Raw genomic sequence first — 6,000 nt, forward strand, 5'->3', positions numbered from 1 at the left:
ATCATCCATTCTTCCATCATCCATCCATCCATCATCTATCCATCCATCCATCATCCATCCATCCTCCATCATCATCATCCATTCTTCCATCATCCATCCATCCATCATCTATCCATCCATCATCCATCCACCTACTTGTCCATCCATCCATCATCATCCATCCATCCATCTATCCATCCTCCCATCCATCCATCCATCCATCCATTCATCATTCGTCCATCCATCATCCATCCATCTATCCACCTACTTGTCCATCCATCATCATCTATCCATCCATCTATCCATCCATCCTCCCATCCATCCATCCATCATCATCCATCCATCCATCCACCCACCTACTTGTCCATCATCATCCATCCATCCATCCATCCATCATCCATCCATCATCCATCCATCCATTATCATCAATCATCCATCCATCAATCCATTATCATCCATCCATCCATCATCATCCATCCATCTTCCATCATCCATCCATCCATCCATCATCCATCATCATCCACCCATCCAACCATCATCCATCCATCATCCATCCATCCATCCATCTATCCATCCATCCATCCATCCATCCATCCATCTATCCATCCATACATACATCAGCCATCATCCATCCATCCATCATCCATCCATCCATCCATCATCCATCCATCTATCCATCCATCCACCCATCCATATCCATCCATCATCCATCCATCCATCATCCATCCATCCATCCATCCATCTATCCATCCATCTATCCATCCATCATCCATCCATCATCCATCATCCATCCATTCATCCATCCATCTATCCACCCATCATCATCCATCCATCTATCATCCATCCATCTGTCCATCAGCCATCATCTATCTGTCCATCTTTTCATCCACCCATCCATCCATCCATCCATCCATCCTTCCATCTTCCATCATCCATCCATATTACATCCATCAGCCATCATCCATCCATCCATCCACCATCAATCATCCATCCACCTGTCCATCCGTCCATCCATCCATCCATCCATCCATCCATCCATCCATCCTCTCTCCATTCACCACCTATCATCTGTCTATCTCTCATCTATCTGGAATATATCATCAATCAATCTATCTCTCATCTGTCTGTAATCTATCTACCATCTATCAAGCTATAGCAATGAATGATCTCTCATCTCTCTATCTCTCTCTCATCTCTCTCTCTCTCTCTCTGTCTATCCTCCATCCATGCCCTCACCCTTCCATCATGTTTATCATCATTTGCCAGAGGATACAATAAAATATAAAATAGAAATAAAAATAAATAAAGCATGAAATAAGATTTCCAGTGGATCACGCTCCCCGAGCTGAGTCGTCTTGTTACTGTTATTACTATTACTATTATTAGCATCATCGTCATCATGCATTTCACAAAAATGATTCATATTATGAAATCTCTTATTTCACTCTCTACTTTTGGAGTGCTGGTCTACACTGATCGTTCATCCTGTCGTAGGCGAGCGACCGCGTCTGCTGTAGCTTTCTCTCTGGCCTCCGCAGTCTGTCCCGCGTCTTCTGGGCCGCTCGCCGCATCTCCGATAGACCATCTGTTATTTTAGAAATTCTCTTCGTTACGCGTCACTTAACTGTCATCGGCCGGCGTGCAGACTCTCTCGGTTTCCGGCCGAACCTTCTCCCCCGCTGGAAGACGCCCGGCCTTGACTTTGCCGGGACGATCCGCTCGCGTCGTATTTGTACAAACGCACTTCACACAGTGTGTCCCTCTGCTCCCGTGTCAGCGTTGGCCGCCGGTTCGTTTCCCACGTGTACGTGTCCCCCCTTACTCCCCACGTCCACTTTTACATCTTCTCCGCCGTTTCTGTGCATCGACGTGTCCTGTGTTGATGTCTTACGCCACAGATCACCTTATAGCTCCCACCCGGCATTCCTTGTCTTTATTTGTTTGACGTCCTGTTTTATTCTCCTCCTTTCGCCCGAGTGAAAGAAACGAAACCAACGACCACTTACCTGTTCTCACTTGTTCTTACCCTCAAAACAGACAGACAGACAGACACACACCACGACAAAAACACAAAGTCAAAGAGAATGAAACGGTGTGTGTGTGGGGGGGGGGGGACAGTCTCTGCGTCTCTCATCTCGGACCGCGGGTGTGAGCAGAAAAGCTGCCGAATGATAGTGATCCTTAAATAAGAATAATGACAACAACAGCAGCAGCGGCGGCAGCAGCAGCAGCAGCAATAATAGCAGTGACCCATGGCGCCAGGGGACACTGCCTCTCCTGGTCTTTCTCTCTCCCTCTCTCTCTCTCTCTCTCTCTCCCTCTCTCTCTCTGTATCTGAAATAAAAGGAAGGGGGGAAAGTGGGTCCCGGAGGAGCGACGTGTCTGTGGCGCGAGTTTCTTGGGGCTGCCAGACGAGAAATGGAAGCAGAGAAAGTCGAAGCAGAGCTCGGGAAGGGAAGTCAAGCGAAGCAAAGTCGGAGGACATGAACGGAAAGAAAGGCTGGGAAGACAACAAAATCAGCATCAAGTTCAAGTCAAGTCAAGGCAGGGGCAGGGGCAGGGCAGGGCAGGGACAGGGTCAGGGTCAGGGTCAGGTCAGGGTCAAGGGCAGGGTCAGGGCAGGATCAGGGGCAAGGCAGGGTCAGGGCAGGGTCAGGGTCAGGGCAGGGTCAGGGACAAGGGGAGGGGCAGGGTCAGGACAGGGTCAGGTCAGGGGCAGGACAGGGACAGGGCTGGGTCAGTGTCAAGGTCATGGCAGGGCAGGGCAGGATCAGGGGCAGGGTGAGGGTCAGGGTCAGGGTCAAGGGCAGGGTCAGGGCAGGATCAGGGGCAAGGCAGGGTCAGGTCAGGGTCAGGGGTCAGGGCAGGGGCAAGGTCAGGGTCAAGGCAGGGGCAGGGCAGGGGCAGGGCAGGGGCAGGGCTGGGTCAGTGTCAAGGTCAGGGCAGGGCAGGATCAGGGGCAAGGCAGGGTCAGGGCAGGGTCAGGGCAGGATCAGGGGCAAGGCAGGGTCAGGGTCAGGGCAGGATCAGGGACAAGGGGAGGGTCAGGGTCAGGACAGGGTCAGGTCAGGGGCAGGACAGGGACAGGGCTGGGTCAGTGTCAAGGTCATGGCAGGGCAGGGCAGGATCAGGGGCAGGGTGAGGGTCAGGGCAGGGTCAGGGTCAGGGTCAAGGGCAGGGTCAGGGCAGGGTTAGGTGCAGGGCAGGGGCGGGGGCAAGTCATGTTGAGTCAGGTCAGGTCAGGTCAGGTCAACTGCTGGATGCCCCCAGATGCTGTGTGTGGTGCTGGGCAGGGTGCTGGGTGCCCCCAGGTGCTGGGCTGGATACTGGGTGCCCCCGAGTGCTGGGCAGGGTGCTGGGCACCCACCTTGCGCCGCAGGTCGAGCTGGCAGCTGAGCCCGTGGGGCGCCAGCCGGTACCTGGCGGGGGGCTCAGCCAGCGGGCGACGCGGTGGGAGCCGTTGGAGGAGACGCTCGGCTTCCGCGGGGGATCCAGCTTCTACGCCGGCACAGGGCGGGAGGCACCCGGCACCCAGGGGCACCCGGCACCCAGCACCCAGCACCCAGGGACACCCAGCACTAAGTACCCAGGGACACCCAGCACCCAGGGACACCCAGCATTAAGTACCCAGGGACACCCAGCCCCCAGTACCCAGGGACACCCAGCCCCCAGTACCCAGGGACACCCCGTACCCAGTACCCAGGGACACCCAGCACACAGTACCCAGGAACACTCAGTACCCAGTACCCAGGGACACCGAGTACCCAGGGGCACCCGGCACCCAGCACCCAGGGACACCCAGCACCCAGCACCCAGGGACATCCAGCACTAAGTACCCAGGGACACCCAGCACCCAGGGACACCCAGCATTAAGTACCAAGGGACACCCAGCCCCCAGTACCCAGGGACATCCAGCACTAAGTACCCAGGGACACCCAGCACCCAGCACCCAGGGACATCCAGCACTAAGTACCCAGGGACACCCAGCACCCAGGGACACCCAGCATTAAGTACCAAGGGACACCCAGCCCCCAGTACCCAGGGACAACCAGCACCCAGCACCCAGGACACCCAGCACCCAGGGACACCCAGCACTAAGTACCCAGGGACACCCAGCCCCCAGTACCCAGGGACACCCAGCACCCAGCACCCAGGGACACCCAGCACTAAGTACCCAGGGACAACCAGCACCCAGCACCCAGGACACCCAGCACCCAGGGACACCCAGCATTAAGTACCCAGGGACATCCAGTACCCAGGGACACCGAGCACCCAGGGGCACCCAGTACCCAGGGACACCCAGCCCCCAGCACCCAGGGACACCCAGCCCCCAGCACCCAGGGGCACCCAGCCCCCAGCACCCAGGGGCACCCAGCCCCCAGCACCCAGGGACACCCAGCCCCCAGCACCCAGGGGCACCCAGCCCCCAGTACCCAGGGACACCCAGTACCCAGCACCCAGGGACAACCAGCACCCAGGGACAACCAGCACCCAGCACCAAGTACCCAGGACACCCAGCACCCAGGGAACCCCAGCATTAAGTACCCAGGGACATCCAGTACCCAGGGACACCGAGCACCCAGGGGCACCCAGTACCCAGGGACACCCAGCACCCAGCACCCAGGGACAACCAGCTCCCAGTACCCAGGGACATCCAGTACCCAGTACACAGGGACACCCAGCACTCAGGGGCACCCAGCCCCCAGTACCCAGGGGCACCCAGTACCCAGCACCCAGGGACACCCAGTACCCAGCACACAGGGACACCCAGCACCCAGTACCCAGGGACACCCAGCCCCCAGTACCCAGGGACACCCAGCCCCCAGTACCCAAGGACACCCAGCCCCCAGTACCCAGGGACACCCAGCCCCCAGCACCCAGGGGCACCCAGCCCCCAGTACCCAGGGACACCCAGTACCCAGCACCCAGGGACACCCAGCACTAAGCACCCAGGGACAACCAGCACCCAGCACCAAGTACCCAGGACACCCAGCACCCAGGGAACCCCAGCATTAAGTACCCAGGGACATCCAGTACCCAGGGACACCCAGCACCAAGCACCCAGGGACACCCAGCACCCAGTACCCGGGGACACCCAGTACCGAGCACCCAGGGACACCCAGCCCCCACGGATCAGGGACACCCAGCACCCAGCACCCAGGGACACCCAGAACCAAGTACCCAGGGACACCCAGCACCCAGGGACACCCAGCACTAAGTACCCAGGGATACCAAGCACCCAGGGAAACCCAGTACTCAAGGACACGCAGCACCCAGGGACCCCGGCCCCCAGGGCTCAGGGACACCCAGCAGCAAGCACCCAGGGACACCCAGCGCCCAGCACCCAGGGACACCCAGCCCCCAGTACCCAGGGACACCCAGCCCCCAGTACCCAGGGACACCCAGTACCCAGCACCCAGGGACACCCAGCCCCCAGCACCCAGGGGCCCCCAGCCCCCAGGGACACCCAGTACCCAGCACCCAGGGACACCCAGCACCCAGGGACACCCAGCACTAAGCACCCAGGGACAACCAGCACCCAGCACCAAGTACCCAGGACACCCAGCACCCAGGGAACCCCAGCATTAAGTACCCAGGGACACCCAGCACCCAGTACCCAGGGACACCCAGCACCAAGCACCCAGGGACACCCAGCACCCAGTACCCGGGGACACCCAGTACCGAGCACCCAGGGACACCCAGCCCCCACGGATCAGGGACACCCAGCACCCAGTACCCAGGGACACCCAGCACCAAGTACCCAGGGACACCCAGCACCCAGGGACACCCAGCACTAAGTACCCAGGGACACCCAGCACCCAGGGAAACCCAGTACTCAAGGACACGCAGCACCCAGGGACCCCGGCCCCCAGGGCTCAGGGACACCCAGCGCCCAGCACCCAGCACCCGGCACCCGGGGCCGGTCCTCAGCCTCAGCCTCTAGTCTCGGCCCAGACCCAGGTCCCGGCGGCGGACGCCCCTCACCCATGGTGACGCGCAGGAAGAAGCAATGGTCGCCGG

The sequence above is a fragment of the Erinaceus europaeus genome, chromosome X, assembly GCF_950295315.1.
Source record: "Erinaceus europaeus chromosome X, mEriEur2.1, whole genome shotgun sequence".
Taxonomy (NCBI): Eukaryota; Metazoa; Chordata; class Mammalia; order Eulipotyphla; family Erinaceidae; genus Erinaceus; species Erinaceus europaeus.